Below are 20,851 nucleotides of genomic sequence, written 5' to 3' on the forward strand. Positions count from 1 at the left end.
CCCACACAAATAAACAATTCTTAAGACCACCCCCACCACCATCATTTCTTGCAGGTGTTTTATATCTCCTTGTCAGGTGTAAACTGAGCTCCATTATGTCCACATTGCATGCGCTGTGTACGTGACAAATACACACAGCATGTACAATGAGGACAACATAGAACCAGGTCAGATAAATTGTAGCAAGTATCTTCATAAAGGAAGATCAACATCTTGTGACCTAAGCATTGTAGCAGCATTGGGAATTGGTGTCTACTGAAAGAAGAGTTTGTGTGACCAAAGCAATCCCAAAGATTCACTTTTCACTTGTAGAGGAAAATAATTATTTAAAACGTGGTAAATTAAAAAGGACTACAACAAAAGGCCTGTTAAGAAGAAAGTGCACAGGAAATAACACAAGTTTAATTGCAATTATCAATATATCAGTCTAATGGCTTTGCAGTGTTACTGGAAGCCAACAGATTCATCAGTGCATTAAAGAGAAGTTTTTAAAACAGCTGCACTTGCGTTTTTTAAACACTTGTTCTATTACATGGATCTTTAAAAACACATTATTAATAAATTGCTAGGAACACTCCATAAAATAAGAAAAACTCTCATGATCTTGTCAGCAGTAAACAATTTCAAAACTTTTTGTGAAACAGTACTAAACAGTTCCAGAACTTTATGCTTCAGGGTTAATATAATAATTTCTGTATTAAAATCCACAGATGTTTTTATGGTTATTGTAGCTAGGTATTTACAAAATCACAGCAGAAAAGATGCACTGGAGGCATATTAGGAAACTCTGACAGAAGATCTGAATGCAATAGATACGTTAGCACTTTTTTATTATTTTTTGTTGTTGTTTTGTTTTAAAAAGCCAACAAACATTGGATTAAAAGCAGAGCAACACCACAACACTTTTCCTCTTTCTCTCTCTCACTTTGACCCAGAAAACATGAGAAAGATCAGATTCTCTGCGCGTTAATGGGAGATTCTCTGAGGGCTAACGGGACTGTTCTTTTAGGCAGGAGGTGGTAGGAAGGTGGTTTTCAAATGAAAAAAGGACCCATATAAAATTTTCCTGAGATTTCTTCCCATGAATGATCCTCATTAATTTTTTTTTCTTTCTGTCCTAGAGGAAAGGAAACATATACAGAAAGCAGTACAGTATTCTTAGCTTCATAATGTTTTCAATGCCATCATCTGTTGCCAGCTTCAGTCCTCTCCTAAAATATTAAGAGCAGGCCAGGGGGAAAAAAAAAAAAAACAAAAAACAAAAAACAAAAAACAACAAGAACTCATAAGATTCTGAACAGTTCATAAGTTCTTGCTATTTCCTCCCTGCTTTGAGCCTTCCAGAAGTCACCTTTTTCATAGCATTTTTATGTAAATTAAAAATTTCTTCATCTTTATTTCACAGATGAGGAACTTAAGCTTGAGAATTTGATTCTTCTTACCATTCATCATTACCTTTTTAAATATTCTTAAAGACATCTTCAAGTATACTCAGCAGCCTAAATATACACTCACAATTCTGAATCACCGTAGGATAACACCAAATGTCTATTCTCATACTCTTCATCTTAGCTGAAATGGTTTATCTTGATTGAGTCTATTTCTCGAGAGCCAAGGATAGCCCTTTACCTGAAACAAGGTCAGAACTGCAGGAGTAAAGGCAAAACCTGGCTTTGTTATGCAAACACAACCTTGCTCAATAGTTGCTTTAATTCAGTTATCCTAATATCTGGGAGATTTCTAACTCTTTGCACTCGTATGTTGCTATAGCAGCATAAAATATAGTATAACAGTGTCTACGAATCCAGTCAGATTCCAAAATGCAGTTCTTCTTTCCAAGCATCGATTCACATAATAATAAATAAAGTCAGATTAAAATCCTTCTATTCACACCAAATAACAAAAAGTGTAAGTTTCCTGGTCATGACCTAAAGGAACTGCTTAGCCATTGCAAAAATAACTTTCAGTCAATCCCAAACACACTGCATGTTCAGCAAAATAGCTGACATCCACTGACATCCTGCACTAGGTCAGCGAACCATGCCTGTTCCCGGTTGAAAGCCAGCCTTTGCCAGAACCTGCAGGAGACAAAATTATAAAGCAGTCTCCGATCCTTATGGATACTCACCTGACCCACATAATAAGAGAACCGATTTATTGCAGAAAGAACTGTCAGCAGTATACATTATTTAGACCAGAGAGCATCTGCCTTTCATGATACTTAAGTCCCATACAGACCTGTCATACTATCAGATAAAGTACCCAAGTTTTTGTATTAGATCAATTAAGCAGCTGATATCCATAATCTTAAACTGGAAAAGAATGGACAGAATACAATCCGTTACTAAATCATCCATTATCATATATCCTTCAGAAGAAGGTTCCCGTGCTTTTAAAAACTGAGGCTACAATCTCTGCAAGTCAGTAAAATACAGAAGATTCAAAGGCATAGGTGTTCGCCAGATAAACAGAACAAAATCCAGATTTGTGTGCTAGCACACAGGGAAGCGGCACTGTCCTTCACACAGGCATCTCTCTCTCATGAATTCAAAAATTCTCAACTGTGTCTTCATAAAATGCAGAAAGTTGGCATTCTCTTTTACCAGTCCTCTTGGCAGAAAAAGATTGAAATATATACCAAGTGTAGGCATATGTAATTACCCTAATATATTTTCTATATCAAGCAGATAAGTCCTATTCAATATCCATTACATCTCAGTGAACAAATACAACTACTGAATGCCAGAAGTACGTTCAGAATCTTTAAAATTTCATATAGTGCAGCCACTGACAATTTTTGATATACTGAATTATGAATCCTTTAACACCTCAGGCTCATGGAACAGAAGATGATGAGAAACCATACAGGTTAAGAGCTAATTTTAAAGGTCATATGAAAACTTCTCAAATGTTTTCATAAACTACCAGGACAGAAATGAGAACAAATCAAGGACTTCTATATATATTAATCCATCACGATGCCATATACAGTATTAGTTTTTCAGTTATATAATGCCTATGCACATTCAGTTTCTAATTTTACAAAAGAGGCACGTCTTTTTATCATATCTAAAAAAACATAGCCATCTACAGTGCAGATTAACCGTTTGGTTACTCTCAGATCTGCTCATCAATCACACATTTTGGGATTGGTAGCAGCATTTGGCACTTGTACCATCGCTTCCTCTGAACAGCTTTATCAGTATTGCAGTGACACCGATTTATTTATTTATTTCAATAGAAGGAATGAGAAAAAATTGAAAGGTTTCCAGCACGTTGTATATCAACGTGTGCCAGTATAGAGCTAGTACATGCACAGTGACTGCTCTCTGGAAATTGGCAATTCAGAAGCCCCAAACTGGAGCTGCAGCTCATTGTCACGTTTCTGCGTTCAGACTCAAAGTGGCTGAGGCCAATTCCACTGGGAGCATCTAGAGACAGGGCCCTGGGTTACGGACAGGTCTGAAGTGTTATCTCAGCTCCACACCCCAACCTGGAGCTGTAAGTCAAACCTCCAGGAACCCTAAAAGCCTGGCAGGTGTGAGGACGTATGTGAAAGGGTACAGCGAGCCAGGAGAAGGCAGAGTTCTCTCATATGTGGTGAAAGAGGAGATGCAGGGAAAAAAAGACAACATGGCAAGGAAAAGGGGACAAAGGGTTCTTGCTGCCAGGAAAAGCTTCATAGCTGGTGATAGTCACTGTGAGACAGCTGTTCAAGCATCAGTCACATTTAGAAAATCATCCAGAGTTGGTCATTTTGATCTTTCTGTCTAGTGCAGCAGTGACAGTTATGTGGGCTTCTAAGCCTGGCAAGAGTTTTTTGAGCTCACCCTTAATGATTGCCACATTGCTTTGTTAGACCCAGCACTTTTACTGCACCACTAAGATCACCCTAAAAGATTTGCATGTTACGGTGCTGATCTTCAGGGTGGTCCATCTGCTTAGAAGTGCTTGTACTCCCTGAACTGAATAATTATTTTGGGAAGAGGAAAATTATTAATGAAAACTGGAAAACTAACATAAAACTCACTTTTCTTCCAGGGTATAAATCCAAAGCCTAATAGTTAGTATTTCCAAGCAACACTTGAGCCAGCTCCAATTTTACTAATTAATGAACAGCAATGCTCCTTATCCTTTAAAGTATTCTGGCAACAGAAATCCCCAAATCAGGCTTTGAGGAGCAGGTCAAGCCTAGTCTGTCACTCACTCTGATAGACATGAGTTGTTTCCAAAGCTTAGGGGAGCATTTTTTCTTCTTTGAACCAGTGCAAGGCTTACTTGGAGGGCTACACCATGGCATCTGCTCTGGAACAAAGTGCAAGAAAGCTTCTCCCCTAAAAGAGGATTTTAAACATGCCCTTGTAGATGCATGTATGGACTTCTGCCCCACCCAAGTACTCCATCACCTGGGAGCAGGGATGGGGAGGCACTTGGACTCTCCCCTCTTTCCAACCTCTGCAGATCTCCTACCTGCCCACATAATTACACAGTGGCACTGTCCCCTAGAAGACGTGACTAAGAGTAGCCCAACATTTACCTTTATGGAAGCATGTCATTTCACATAGAAAACGTTGTCATATTAAACAGAGAAAACTGGTTATTCTGAGATCAATCTAATTTTCTCTCAGAAAACAAATATTAAAAACTGAGGGCAGGGAATCCTAAAACAATTCTCATTTCTGCAATGAAATCTGAACATACTACTATGAGTAAATAGGATTTCAGATAATATTTTTTCTAAACTTCTGCATGATCTGGCCTTGTTAGAAATTCCGTAGAAGCCAGATCTCTAATGGTTTGCATATCCTTTGTGGGATTTCATTAGACCTAGAAATGAGGTAACCTTTGCATAAATAATTTCATGATACTACAAAGCATTGGTTTGAGTTCATTTCTAAAAATAGACAAGTATTCAAAATACTTAATCAGCCACCAAGACTATCCAGCCCCCAAAATTTCTGTTACTATTATAAAACCTCAAAAATTCACCAAGCAAATGTAATCAGCCACTCCTTCAAATGACAGAATATTCTTCATGCCCTAATTTCATTTTCTTCTGCCACATTTGTTGCTCTAAAATAAAAACAGCTTCTCAGAGATACTGACCACAAACAGGCCCAAAAGCAGAGTTTTTCCCCCATTTCCCAAATGTGCACAGAGGCAAGACCAGAGCATGCCCAGTGACCATCTGATATCTGGCTTGTGATTCTGATAATCAGAAGTTACTACCCTCAAAAAATATTTGACAGATTCAGCACAGCTCATGGATCACAATGTTTATGAGTCAAAGCAGAAGGACTCAGAATTTACAGTATTCTCAGTTTTCAGTAAAGGAGACAAGGGTTTAATAGACCAGAAGTAGGAAAAAGCCAAGTCTCTGCTTTTCAAGCAGAACCTTTGTGCCATCTTATACATGGGGAGGGCAATCAAACATTAAATGGGCAAAGCTAAACATCTTCCCTTACGGCAGAAAACAAAAACCATTCATTCAGAAAACACGCTACAGAGCACGACTGTTCTGACAACCAGCTAACAATGTGTGCAATATTAAAGAAGTTAGCATCTGAGCATCTAGCAGCAAGGTATCTGCTGGGTGAGAGCTCACAGCTGTGATATTTAGCTGCAGAAAATAGTGAAAGCATTGGGGAAGAGCATAATCTTTAAAAATCTATTCCGGCATAACAGGAAATCTTGAGTGTGTGTTTTGACCAAACAATTCAACCTGACAGTAAGCAATGAACAAAGAAGTCCATCAAAAAATGCATTTCTTCAGATCATAAAGCACAACATATGGGTGGAGGTGCATGGCTCTAATATACAGAGTCTTTCCCAGATGCCATAAGGGTCAGTGCAAGAGCCACCATGACAATCTCCCTGCCTGTTCTTTGGTCTTCCTGTTTTACTATTTCATTGTACTTCTACATTTGCCACCATGCTACAGCCAGAGCAACATGGAGTTCAACATGGGACACATCAACTGAAGAAGCTGGATGACACTCATCAAGGAAGGAAACACAGGCAGGTGGCTGGCCAGGCTGTGACAGGATGGAGCCTCTAGCTGAAGCCAGGGGAGTATGCCTGCATGCACCACAGTCAATTTTCCCTGCAGAGCAGGTGCAACCAAAGAGAAGCACACCATTTGATAGACATCAATTCTAATCCAACACGGAAACCTTTGTATTCCTAAAACGCATGCCAACATCCAGCATTTATGAGAGCAAAGACTCAAAGCTCCAGAAAGCGGATCATCGTTTTGATGGGTAGACACTGATTAAATCCTGAAATCATCTTAGTCGTAAATACAACAGCTACTTCACAAATACACCTTCTGCAAAAAGCTAGCCGGGTTAAGACTTAGCAGCTTAATATTTAAAGGGATCACATGCTATATATACTCTCTAGCAACAATAAAGAATCTGGAATGCACAATGATGAACTGAATACTTCTTGAGGAGGGGGGAAAAATAAAGAGTGCTTTGCATAAGCTTCTATTAACTACACTTCATTTTTAAAAATATCACTTCAAACATATCCTTTCCTCAGATGACAACGTTTGGTAAGGCACGTCCTTTGTTCTTTTTAATTCCATTAAATTGTAAAAATCAGTGAGATAATGAGAAAGCCAAGGAAATCCACTGCTGATGTACGACTGTAATTTATTAGAAATATCTCCAATTCATCAGCATGGGAAAAACACTTTAAATGTGCAAGGTTTGCAAGTTTAAACCATTAGTGTAAAACCGTTCGTGTAAAACTATTGAAGACTTTGATGCTAAAAAGATTTAATTCCCATTTCATGAAACTTGGAGGCTGACCTACTTTTTTCATTATTAGGTCAGGAAATACACCATGCAAATTATTCCTGATGAATGTGTCAGTATTTCCATATTAATAGGTTGCATTCACAATGCATAACATCAACAATTAGATAATAAGAACTTTTGTTGTTATTTTTCAGTGCACCGGATGACTACGGACACCTAATAGCACTACTGGAATGATAATTAATTATACTTTAATAGAACAAGCAGAGATGTTGCCTCTGCTCTATCATACATAATTCTGAGTTGGGTTATGGCACTGTAGTACTTGGGAAAGATCATTTTTTCAAGATTTGACTACTAACAAGACAATCTGAATGTTGCATACTGCTTCCAGAGATCAGGGTGCAGATGGGGGAGGTAGGGACAAAAGGATGTGTGCATGTAATTTTGATTCATATTTTCTGTTCTGCTGTAGTTTCACACTAAGTTCCAACTTACATCAATCAGTAAAACCAGTCTCAAGTCAGACTCAGTGATGGGGGCAGATGAGGGATTTTATGCAGAACAATATCACTATGGTGGGAGCGGCATCAAGGAGCTCTTGGTGACTACATGCAAGATGATGTACGTGGGGTTCAAGGCTACAAATGTAGAAAAACATGGGGTTACAGCACTAGACTTAGCAGGAGCTCTGCACCAAGAGCAGCCCCCTGGTGAGCCCAGCAGATCCTGGCTGGACACAGGGAGCCTTGATCCCCCGCAATGCAAGATCACATCTCAGTTAACTGCGGGGTCTCTCTGCTCCTGCTGGGCTCTCCGCATAGAGGAAGGCTTGAGCTAGAACACATGTCAAGTTATCATAGGCTGCTAATTGCTTTATCATAGGTTTTGGTAAAACCATCTTTAATGAGCAAACGACATAGGGCACAGTCTTAGAACAACAGTTTTGTACATTCAATGAAAAGACGAAAAACTATATTGCAGTTAACGTAGGTCAACAAAAATCTCTTCAAAACCATCCAGACTTTTGAACATGTAATTTCTCTCTTTTGTGGCATCCATAAAACTTTGCCATCTACTTAACCACTGATGTATATTTTTATCAAAAATTACTTTTAAGACACAGCTTCCAATTCAAATGTTCTCCAAATTTATTTCATCAAGTAAGTTCATGGAAAAATTCACATTTAGAGATAATATAATTCCTACATAGTTATATGGTTTACCTAGTGATTTTATAATATGTAGAACATATTTTAGAAAAGAACAAAAGTGATTCAAGAAGTGCAAGTATGACAGAGTTACCGAATGCTGTTACGTACTGTACTGCACCCAATAAAGTCAATAAGAGCCCTTTGCAGAAGATGGGACATCCCACCCCCCCGCCCCCCCAAATAGATGAGAAAATCAGCTCAGACTGCCCATGAGCATCCTGGATGAAGCACAAAAAGACTGGCAGGGTCATTCCATCTCTAAAGAAGCCAATAATTTTATCTTATAATATACCTTTGCTGGAAATACAGGCATATATTCCGTGGATCAGGAAGAAGAGAAAGGAAAGAACATTATCAGGATTGTCAAGACATTGCTGCTAGCCTTGTTAAGTACAGGAGCTCCCGATGCAGGCTTTTTTAAAAGAAAAAAAAAAAAAAAAAAAAAAAAAAAAGCTTTCTAGGGCATAAGAAGCTTTCAGATATTCACCTATTCACCGGAGAACAATTCATCCTAACATCTTTGCAGTAAATCACTATTCAGTTTGGAAAATTAGAAGTGCATCAACATGATAAGAGGGCTGAAAGTGGCAGATGAACTCACAGTAGGTTAATAGAGAATGAATGTAAATCAATAATTTAGAGCCACACTGGAAACGGTTAGCTGGGAGCAGGGGCTCTTCCAGCTATCGTAATGTCCCTTTTGAATATAAATAATGTCAACTATTACACAGATGGCTCCACACTGGGTACATTTTAGCAAAACAGATTATGCAGTTTGTACATTGCTGTTTAGAATGTTAACTAACAAGGTAGAACAAAGGGCTGTAATTTAAATGATCTTTTAATTGTACCTTTTTTTTTTCTTTCTTTCTAATTTTACTCAGAAGGGAATTATCAAGCAGTTTGCAGCCTTTTACATTATAACACTGGGAACATGAAACTGTTTCAGTCAACTTGATCTTGCGTAAAAATACACTTTCATCACAAACAGAAAGAGATTGTCACAGACATGGCTTAGTGACCACAAATAAAAGTCACAAATACATGGAGATGATCTTCAAAGTTACCATATTTAAAAGCTGTATAAAATAACTTTTTATTTTTTTGAACTGCAGTAGAAAAAACATTTTGATGGAAGAAGCCATTAGGTGAAAGCACTAGGGGCTACTAATGCATACCTGACATTGGAACATGCTTTATTTACCTTACAAAATAACCTGAATATAAATAGGCTATAATGCTCAGAATAGTGCATAAAAATTAATCCCATACTTTACAGAGAGATGGATAGCTGATAAATCAGATTAGTGAATGAAATACAACACAGAAGACATACGCAGAGTGAGTTAGAGATGAAGCTGGGCAAACAGCATTTGTGAATCTGTTCCCAGAGCTCATCTGCTACAAGGCACTCAGGGGCACCCAGCACAGCTGAAGTTGCAGTCAGCAAAGCAGCACCCTCTCTGGCACATAACACACACTCAGGCAGTTTTTAACCTTATCTCACATGTATATCTCCTCTGGAGCCTACCTACCTTCGCTTCTACCCAACCAGTGGTGACAGAGGCAGGGACAGCATGGAAAAATCACCTGGCCATTGTCCACCGTGCTTCCTGCAGTCCCAGGCAGCTGTGCTGCAGGTGCTAAAATGCCAAGGTGAGGATCATTCATTTGTAAATTAGTAGTGCGTGATTATGTTAAGCTACAGCCTTGTATACCTGCAGTGCCAAAAATATAACCCTTTACCATGCCAATCAAAGCAGTATTTATAGTGGCGTTAAGACAGCAGCACACCTAACATGAATTGAGGTGGTAACTCACCTCCCCCCTTCCCACGGATCTGATGTTTTTGGCATGGGGACTGATGCTGTGGCCATACTACATGCCAGCTCACAGACTGGCCTTTCCACTTAGAAAACAAGCCAGTAGAATAAGATTTAAAAGAAAATAAAAAACGAAACTTCATATGAAAAAATTGTAGGAAAAAAAAAAATAAAGACAAATCAGTGCACACCCACTGGTCATTGCTGCTCTGACAGCAAATGCACAGCTCTGTCCCAAGAAGGAATTTTAAGCAACAAGGCTTGTTATCCTTTTCAGCCTGCTAAAGGAAAGCGTCGTATGTCCTAATCTGAAAGCCAGATGACTCCGCAGCCATTTTGGTCCTTTTAATGAGGGGATATGGAATGGCAAAAACAGCTTTATAGCCATAGAGGGAGTATTTTTGATCAGCTAAAAGCATAAGGCCTGACTTCATTTGTGTTTATTAAGTTTGTTTCTAAGCTATATACCAAAACCAGGTGCCTGAAAGTACTGGCGTATTTCATAACTGCAGAAATACCCCTATTTCAGTTTTAAAGAGGTCCTTCTATGAAATAGATGGCTACATGAGGAGCTGAACTATTAATACTTTATTGCTCTTCTAGTTTCACAGTTTATATCACAGGGGTATGAAAGCACTAATAAGCCACTCTGTATGCCCTGTACCATAAAGTTGTGAAAGTGCACACATGGCCAGATATTTATTGCTATTAAGAAAATTCAATTAACCCAACAGAGTAAATAATAGAAAACAATCAGATTAAAAGTGTAGGCAAAGCAAGAACATTTGTCTACTGTACTTCACCAAAAGGGATTATTCACTCCCCAAAGTACCTGCAAAATAGCTTCCCTAGTCTTCTCCTGACACTTGGCCAGATTTCTATACTACCTTTGCAAAAACTTGCATGCAAGATTCAGTAGGAGGTCATTATGTGCTATTTTGAAGATATTCAACAGCAGTATTTTTACTGTTTCCAATCATTTCTGTATGTGTGTGTTTTAAACCTGTATTGCATTGCCCAGCATTGTCAAAACAAATGATAGAGCTTACTACTCGAGAAGTCTCAAGACCACTGCAGTCTCAAAACATCTGTGGAGTTTGTAGACACTTTGAATCAAACACTATTACAAGTTCAATGGGAAAGGATGAAGAATGTTGTGACACCATTTGCTGCCACATGTAGTTTCTGATTTTTGACCACTCCACACGCAGTTTCTTTACAAATGTCTTTGTCAGAACAGACTTGCTTAAACAAGAGGGATGCATTCCATGGCTAGTCACTGTACATCACTGGACATGTCCAGAACCCATGCAGCACAGCATTCAGCAATCAACTGCTGATTTTACAAAAATATTTGTTGAGGAAGATGCACATTCATTCCTTTTCATTTTAGTTACAGAAATAAAAATAATGAAGGAAAAGGATGTGGAGAGGCTTCATTATAATCAGTACAAAGAAGTGCCACTGCATACTGCTGATAACATCCTTCACATCTGACGTATTTTTCTTTCACAATAGTATCTTGGAACTTTTATTTTAAATTGATGCATAAGAAGGAAAGCAATAATAAAAAAATGAAGTTTAAACCTCTGAAGAGTCTTTTCAGCATTTATGAAACAAGGATTTTTAAATCTATCCATTCAGGCTCTATTATAAAATATTGCACACGATGTTTATATTCTACTTCCCCTTTGCCCTTTGAATAGAAAAGTTTGATATGCTCAAATAGAGGTGAAGGATACTATTTTAAGACCATCTCCTAATACTTTCCTTTTTTTTTTTTTTCTACTCATAGAACAGCGTGATCCTAAACTTATGAAAATAAAAGCACCTTTTTGATTTTTCCACCTACTGAAAGTAGTTGCATTGGATTGTTGAGTTAAAAAAAAAAAAAAAAAAAAGAGAGAGAGAGAGAGAGAGAGAGAGAGTGCAATTTACTCTGCAGATTCACAATATATATGTGACTAATTTGATCTCACTTATTTCTGGTTTATCTCCAATAACATAATTCCACCTATTCAAAAAGGAAAAACCATCAGTATATGATGTTCTCTCATGTACACAAGCAGAAACAACCAAAACACAAATGATCGGTGGTGCAATTTCACTAGCATTTTGCATTGGCTAAAGTCACTGTTTGCAGTCACAATGTAATGCTTTTGAACATTTCAAATCTGGTGCTGAATATATTACTGTCTTGGGAAATTTCACTCAGACCACTTGCTACACAGGAGCAATGTCTCTTATCTGATGTCTGAAGAACAATGGAAACAGTTTGGCTGTTAAAAAAGAATGATCTTTTTCTGGCCTTTTCACTAGAAAAGGCCAATCTTGTTACAAAATTTGTCTGTACAGAGTTAGACTGGTTACACCAGTGCCTCATTGTAACACCAGGACATGGATATGGATAACAACAGATCACCTGTCTTGTCTGAATTTAAAAAAATAGAGACCCTAATACAGACACATTGTTTATACTAATATATTCTGTGTATTCAATGTCTAGACAAACAGGAAAATAGCTTCGTATTTAAATGCTTGTCAAGGGACCTGAAACTTTACTCACAACTGAGAAATGCCAGTGAGGCACTCCTGCATGCCCATCAGTGCAGGGATGCAAGTAAATGAGGACATCGCCAGCAGAAGCAGAGCAGGTGAAGAACCTCATGAAAGAAGCCAGGGCTGTATCTCTTCTTTGCTTATAAATTATTATGGAAAGTTTCCCAGACTACAGAACTGCTCCTCTGCTTTGCAGCCCCACAGATAAGAATATCTGAATATCTGTCACTGTGGTTTGTAGGGAGCTGTGTCTTTGCTATAGTGTTGCATTACTCCAGGTCCTAATTGGATTCTTTTCTTCCAGTTGTCTCATACTACAGAATGTGAGAAACTTGCGTTCTACTGCTAGATTACAAGATTCAAAGCAGTTTGATTTCTTCCTGAAACTGCTTGCACTGACCACCAATTAGTTTAGCATCATTTTTCCCTTGCCAAAAATAAATAAATAAATAATAATAATAATAATAATAAATAAATAAATAAAAACCACCCAACAAGCAAACAAAAAACAACCCATCAACCTAAAAGAAACCAAGCTACATTTAAAAGGTTATCCTGGCAGCTTAGGTAGCTGGCAGTGAAGACAACCACTTCTCACAGTCATTTTTTAAAAACCACTGAGTGAATAGTGGTAACATCAAGCTCACCACATTTTGCTTTACTTTTGTATTTCCTGAACTACTTGTGTTGGTTTAGAATGCACTAAAAGGAGCTATTCTTCATGCCAAACATTCAAGGCTTGATTGCTGGGATGAAAGCATCACTTCACACTTCTCAGAAAATCTACATCAACTGTTTATGTGGCCGAAATCCTGGAAAAAATAATTAGTTTTTACTAATCCTTTTCACTCTGAGAAATTGTGGTCAACCAAAACCGTGTCTTGGAAAAATCCAGCATAATACTTTGCAAGTTATTTTCTGCTGCAAGAGGTAATTAACCTCTTATAGAAAATATCTTTCATCATACCAAACATAAATCAATTTGAGAAATCAGACATTTCAGTGGCAGATGAAGTGTTATCAACAGCAAGACCCATGGAAACAGGCTGGGGAGGGACTTGACTGTAAATCCCATTGGTTTATACTGCTGCTTTAGGCCAGCTTCCCCCATGAGGGGTTCTGGCTGAAATTAGTCCTGTGTCTGCAGAGGAATTACTCCATACCACATTCAGTGTCTACGTGTTCCTCTGCTTAGCCCCAGAACAGTAGTTTATATGATTGCTGTTTTGGACTGATAATTCCCACAAGTTTTTACATGTTATGTATACATGCACTTGTGTATATAATATTTTATATATTTTTATGTACATATAGGTACTAACAGACTCTGAAATTAATTTGTAACAATACCTTTAAAACAACAGTATAAAATAAACACTTACACAGTTTTCCAAATGGCTCCAGAAGCGTGTTAACAGAGTACGTATCAGCTTCTCTTTTCTCGATGAGGTAAGAATGCTTAAAAATGCCAAGAAAGATGATGCACACACATTTTAAGAGGGCTGTACTGATTACCTAGCATTTCATGCAGGGACCAAAAGGATTTTACCAGAAATTGATGTATCGGGACAAAAGAAGATGCTGAGAATGGCTCCCAGGGCTCAGACCCACAGAGCAGCAACCAAGCTAATAGTTCTGCAATATTTGTCTTCTGGGCCAGTGTCATGCCCACCAGAGGACAAAGAAAAACTGATGGCAGCAAGGGGAAGACAGCAGTCCTACAGTGACAGGAGGAGTAGGTAACGATGGCAGCAGCTCAACTCAACCCAGAAATGTCACTGCTATCATGGATCTGGAAAGGGAGGTTACCAATACTCAAAAAAAAAGCAAAAATGCAAGGGAGTCTTTCATATGTACTTTGAAAATAAAATAAGTAAAAGAGAATTAAAAAATAAAGAAATATATAAAGCAATAAAAAAGAATGAAAGTAGCCTAGTAGGAATAGAAAGTTCTTAGCAAAGCATTTTTTTTCTTTTTCATATTTATCCAGACTCTGTATGCTCATGATCAGCATTTGATTTTCTTTTTTATATCTACTGATGTTAAGCACTAAACATCAGGTCTAAAAACTACCAGCCGCAGGCTGGTTCCTCCCTGAAAATCCAACTGGCCAACATCAAGCCATTGAAATTTTCCAGCTGGTGCTTTATTATAGCACCATTTCCTGGTTAGAAGCACAGGAAAAGTGGTTGCAGTGCACTAAGCCCATGCTAATACAAGTGCTCACGTTGAAAGACAATACAAAGTGTCAGGTCTGTGTCTGTGCAGGAACCGGAAGCACACATTATGCTTGCAATGTCTGCCATCTGCTCCAGGTCCAAGTGCAGATCTGCCAGATAGGAAAAAGAAAGGTTGAAAGAGAAGTGCAGCCACAGCAGACACGTGGCAGGAATTAGAGGTGGTTGGAGTAAAGTAGAACGATTTGCAATAGTATTAAAACAGTTCATTTTGCATTTAAATAAAAAAGAAGAAGAAAGCAATAACAAGCATATTTCATTCATATAACTCAACAAAATACTGAAGTACTCCTAAGGAGAGTCAACTTATACCAGCAACTATATCACAAGGACTTACCCAGAAATTCATATTAAGCTAAAACCTAATGTTATACAGAAGAAATAAATAAATAAAAAGCATAAAACAACAACAAACAGAAATATGGTAAGAGGGTGAGGGGATAATTTATAATGACAACTACTAATTTTTCCTATGATTCACTCAGTGAGTAACCCCTACAGCTGCAGCTTTCTAAGCCACAAGGAAAAGTTGATTAGGATACAAAATCACTGCATGACTACAGAGGTTCCTGGGAGATCTGCAAGCATAGATCCTCTGTGCAAGAAGTCAGTGGTGGGGAAGGCTCATCGCCACAGATTAGTCCACCTGCTTAGCCCCATGGCAGGTGATGCCCAGTTCCTGCAGATTGTGCCAGAGCAGCCAGAGGCACCTGTAGGTCCAGCACCTGGTACTACTGAACCTTTTTGTTCAGGAGCTTGCTGCAAAGATGTCAACTCACTTTGGGGTATTTTGCTTCTTCACTGCTGTGACATCACATTAATACTCATGCATATCCCTCACCTAAGACAAGAGTGAAGTTTTAAATTACATGCAGATATTAACTGCATGTTCCTGTCAAGCTTATCCAATAAAGGCATTTCTAATCTTAGCACCATGCCAACAGGATAAGCACTAAACTTTCTAAATTTGCTTTGCTGCAAAGGTTTAGCTAGTTTATGGCATACAGCCTCAAAACGTAACAGTCAAATAAATAAAAAGATGGTTTTGGAGCAGAAAACCATTTACACAGAACTCAAGTGCAGACCTGGACTTGAGCACTGAGGAGCTATTCCAGAATTGTTTTAATATAATAATGGTGTCTGACCACTGCTGAAGCAGAGAAAGAAACATCCGTTCTCATTAGTAATCTACATCTGATATCCAAAACCTTTCCCTCCCTGAACTCTAGTCATTAAACCCTAGGAAATATTAAGGACAGACATGCATATGCAATAAAATAATATGCACAACTGAAAATAATTCTGCTATGTACCATGTGGATCTGGTACAGAGGATTGTACTGTAGTCAACTTTGCTGCTGCTACTACTCATCCACGTACATGAAGCCGTTGAGAATAAGCACATATAAACCCCACGGATACCTGCTTATTGATCCATCATATTAGGTGCTGGGTATGTTATTGCAAGACTCTTCTTCCCACGCTTAGCTCTTGTTAAGAATTCCTTAAGGCCAAAGGGTTATGAAAGTTGATGTCCTGGAGAGCTTTGCAGTGCAGCCTCTGCCCCTCTCTCACATCCTGGTCTGCACCTCCAGGAGCACAGCTACAGCTGGTTTGGGCAAACACAAGCTCACAGCCAATACCAGTTTCCTGCCAAAGCTTCTGCCCAGGTGCCTTTATTTATATCTGAACACCATTTGTGACCTGCTACAGACCAGGCTTGTTTCAGTACATGAGAAAATTTGGGCAAGCTGTACTTGCAATTTTAAGCTGAGGTTTAGCTATCCTAAAGAAGAAAAGATATAGCCTGATGAAAGCTGGAAAGGAAGGTAAATTTTTAAAACTGAAACCGTAATCTTTTATTGTTCTTCATGCAAAGAGAGCCTCCTAGGTGCCCGTGTGGTTAGGGAGGCAGACAAATAGAGAAATGAGGCCTTTTGTTTCTCAGGGTCAAAATTCCTTAGTACCAAGTAGTAAAATGGAGCTACAAGTCTTGTGAGCCCTCAGGAAAATCAAAAGTGAAATCACATTTTCCAGGCTCATTCATTAAGAGAAACAAAGCCTGCATTATAGACAGCACTCACCTAGTGCTGTCAGCAGGCAGTTCTACACTACCCATGTGTTCAGAGCAGGGTTCTGCTTTGGCTTAGATCAGAGGAAAAGCCAACCCTGGTTTATTGCTGCTATTTTTAAGACTAAAACTCACTTATGCTGCATTGACACACATTCAAGAACAGTACAATTATCTACATTGAAAAGATAACAGGAAGAGGAGCTGCAGACAGCTTCAAGCATAAGGAATTGCACCCCTGGCAATCTCTTAGGACATCTCACTTGAAGCTTGTGCACATGACAATGGAAGAAGACGCACGACCCTTTCTTGTCATAGCCTGTTATCAAGTATTTCAGCTTCAGAGTGTCAGAACTGATGAACTAAACTTAAAAGTGTCATCACAAAAGAGAACAGAGTGCTGCTGCCACCATCTGTCAGAGGCACAAGAAGAGCAGTGACAGGGAAGTGTCCCAGCAAGAGCACAGCTCTAGGGCACTAAGCACACAGCCTCCTTGGTCAAAAAAGCACCAGCAAACAGGAGAAAACTGCCAGGCATGGGCCCCTTTTTACCACTGCAGGCAGCTGGCATGGGCACAAAGCCCTTGTCCTCTAAAGCTCGCCTAGCAGTCAGCAGAAGGTATTTCCCTCCAGCCATCCTGAAGTCTACTAGAAACAGGGAAAAAAAGTTTTTCAAAAAGTAGTTCCTAGCCCTGAGTGGGACAGTTGAACCAAGCTCTGGGATCTCAAGGGAAGAAAGCTGTTTTTATATATATACAGGAAAGCCTAAAGTACAAAAGTCAGACTGGGAGGGGAACAGGGATCCTACCAGCTTTGGTCTGCAGGTGGGAAGAAAGCAAAAGGGAGTGGTGGAAAGTTGAGCCTAAGAGGCAGCACACAGTAAAATGTTCCTGAAACACTACTAAATGTATATACTTATATCATCAGCAGCCTTTCTGGGTAGAAACCAGCACAGTCTGTCCCAGGGGCATGACCCGTGCACCCCTTGAAGCGGTGCACATGGAAAGCTGTGTGTGGGAGGTGGCAGTGGCTCAGTGGCAGCTGCCCACACTCTCCCTGTAGCAGAGACCAGCATGCCCCAGTGCTGTGCCAGAGCAGCACTTCCATTCTAGCAGTCAGCTTTGGAGCAATAGGACTGTCACTTCCAATCTCAGCAGGGATGTTTTTGTGGCAAGTTTTTAGAAGCTAAAAATGATCATCCTGGTTTAGAAGCTAAAAAATGACTCTCAAATTCCCCTTCTGTCCTTTGAAGGATGCGGTAGGGTCAATCCACCTTCTAAGCTTCAAGTCCCAGTAGATGGAGGGACTCCATTCCAGGCTGGTGGGCTGCTGAGAAAGCACCTGCAACAGCTGGGCAAGGATGAGAGAGGAAGGGGCCTAATTACTGGCTGAAACACAAGGAAAGAAACAGCTACCCTGGGTGAAAAAAGAGATTCAGAGAATGCTAACTCCTGGGAGGGTCAGACAAGAGTTGCCTGCAGGCCATGCAGTCAAGCATCACCTACACCATGCTGTGTGGGTGGCGTGGGAATGCTGGCTGGTGAATTCTCTTCCATTTCTCCGAAGCTCCCTGCATGCCTACCTGGAGAAAGCTGTTTAACTCGCAACAAGATAAAAGCAGGGAAAGGCAACATACTTTCTTGTTGTGAAGGGAAGCAGCAGCTCTTCTTGAGCGCTGCTTCTGGAGAAGCACTTAAGAAGAGTGGAAGGACTAAGCCAGCTGGAGAAAGATTTCCATCAAGCTAATTTTTAGCCAAAACCCTCCCCTTCCCTACATATCTCTGTAGGAAACTTCAAACAGTAATTACTCTAATGAAGTAGTCCATGGGAGAGGAGAAACATACACTCAAATTCTTGGCCAGTTCTAGCTGATACACTCTCCAGAAGAACAATATTTAGCATTTACACTAATGGCTCCGATCCAGTAACTAATTAATCCTCTCAACACTGAGGTATAAGATTTCATTTTTTTTTTCCCGGAAAGGAAAGGGAAAAAATGCGCTATCTCATGCCAATCTGCAATTACAAGAAGTTCACCTCTCTCTCAGTGCATAGGACTGCTATTTTAGGGCCTGCTGCAGGTATGCACCAGCTGCACTTCCTATTAAGATCAGTATTCACTGAAAAACAGATAACCACTGCAAGTCACCTAAAAGGCCAGATGTTCAACAAGAAATTATCTCCCTGAAATCCATTCAGGGAACAGTTACCAACTAGTTTCACAGCCTAGTGTCTCTTTAGGGATGGTGATGTTTATTTCCCCAGCAAGGTCCAAATTAAATTCATGCACATTTGAATATACAGCAGCATCTATCACGGTGACTTTCCAGCCAAAAGTTGATATAGTTTATAGTCATGCTGACAGAAAATATTGCTGCATGCCTAGCAGGAGGAGACTTCACTCCATCCCTGAGGCAGAATATTCTCTGAAGGTTCCTGTAGCTGTGCCTCTGAAAAGCTCTGTGTCCATCTTACCCAGAGCAGCCATCTCCACAGAAGAGGTCTGAGAGCCAAGCAGTGCTTTGAATGTATCTTGGGCATGCTAAAATTGATCCTTGCCTGGCAATACAGAGATATTGCATGGAGCAAGCAGAAAGAATGGATTAAGAGCCTGTTTCCAGAGTGCAAGTATCACAAACAGGGTCATCCACAGAATTGGCCCATCATTAAACAACACAGAGCCCAAATTTTGGTTCTCCACAGAAATCAAGCTGAACTACTCTGCTCCTTACACACAAAACGGTGTTTAAAGAAGGTCCAGAAATGGTTTAAAGATCCAAAAAACAGAGCAGCCCAAGACCACCTGTTGGTGAGCTCCTGAACAGACTTCTGTAAGTCTCAGGACTTGAAGTCTTACTTCAAGTAAGCAGCCCGTGGTGCACTTAGCTCTTGCATTTTCACATTAGCACTTAAAAGATTTATTACTCCAAAGCTTTTGGAGCAGGCTTTGGGGCTCTATATTTCTGATGCAATATTTTTAATATATATTAAAGCTCAGGCCACATGGCACCTCCTAGGATGCAATTCACATCCAGTGCACAGCCTCAATGAATTTAGGTAAATTTTAATGAATATATAAAAGGGGAATTTTTAAAGATGTACAGACCATCAGATCATTAAAAAATATTCTTCCTAGCCATATCAGGCAATGACCATCAGGCAATGACTCACATTCTGCACACCCAAGTTGGCATAAAGTTTTCAGCCCTCCCTCACCTGGAGTGAATCAGCATAGAACTTGCCAAACTGCACCAAAACTTGAATCAATCCAGAAACTGAGCTACACTCACAGACTGCAAATATTACCTCTATCTTAAGAAGTTATCATCTTAAGTTTGTTGTGCAAACAGTTAACATGTCTTCAGAAAAAAAAATAAAAATCTCATTAGAACAGGTTGCAAGACTAGCTGGTTTTAGAAAGATAGTGTACTCAGAACAGCTCTGAGAGCAGATCCCAAGATCCCAACAGTCATAACCCACCACCACACCGTGCTATGAAAGAAATATGTTGACTTTTTACCACTTGCAGGGAAGCTGGCAGAGACCACACATTTTCCAGTGAATATTGATCAAAATGAACAGGCTTAGCCAGCCCTGAAAGAAACATCCACCCGAGCCTTACAGTGAGAATAATGAATCACGTACCATCAGGCACCAAGAAAAGATAGCATCTCCCCACAGAAGATGCAACTGTAAAGGCATAATGAATTAAATTACAAGACATACCACAACTCTGTGTCTGAGCAACCCTAGCTTTGAAGGGAGAGAAGTACAATGGATGTATTCTGGGATTCAGGCAAGTGGGAAGGGATGGGATTGGGATACCTCTTACACGTGCTTTGAGCCTGTTCTCAGTGTGGACAGCTGAGCAGAAGTACACAAGGTGGACCTAAAAGATAAAGAGTGAACCATGACTAATAAAAATAATAATAAGTATTATGATTTTTAAAGGAAATCAAGGCAATCACATTTGAGGAGCCCAATACTCTGCCTTCTTTGAGGACCTGTAAGAGACAATGTATCTTAGCTTGAGAGGTAAAGAAGGCAGAAAAGGGCATCATGGATGCAAGGCAGAGATGGAAGAGATGCAAAATGGGGCAATAGCCAGGAAGTCAGGCTGCCAGGGCCACAAATCCTGACAGAAGATGGGAAGAAGCCATGGCTTCTCTGAAGAAGCAGAAGA

At 39.6% G+C, this 20,851-nt stretch overlaps 1 protein-coding gene across 10 annotated transcripts in view; it reads right to left on the reverse strand.

Annotated features, from left to right (window-relative positions):
• The window catches only part of HTR2C (5-hydroxytryptamine receptor 2C), a 223,107-nt gene that overhangs the window by 144,863 nt on the left and 57,393 nt on the right, over window positions 1-20,851 (reverse strand). For 2 of the 10 annotated variants that reach the window (XM_084534461.1, XM_084534468.1), the window contains exon 1: window positions 16,020-16,249. The exons of 6 other annotated variants lie outside the window; for them this stretch is intronic. The gene's annotated coding sequence lies outside the window, so the exon portion shown is untranslated. Of the gene's footprint in view, window positions 1-14,934; window positions 14,954-16,019; window positions 16,250-20,851 lie in introns of those variants that run through there. 2 more of the 10 variants (XM_084534471.1, XM_084534457.1) reach the window with 2 other exon arrangements.

The sequence above is a fragment of the Aythya ferina genome (assembly GCF_964211825.1).
Source record: "Aythya ferina genome assembly, chromosome: 13".
NCBI lineage: Eukaryota > Metazoa > Chordata > Aves > Anseriformes > Anatidae > Aythya > Aythya ferina.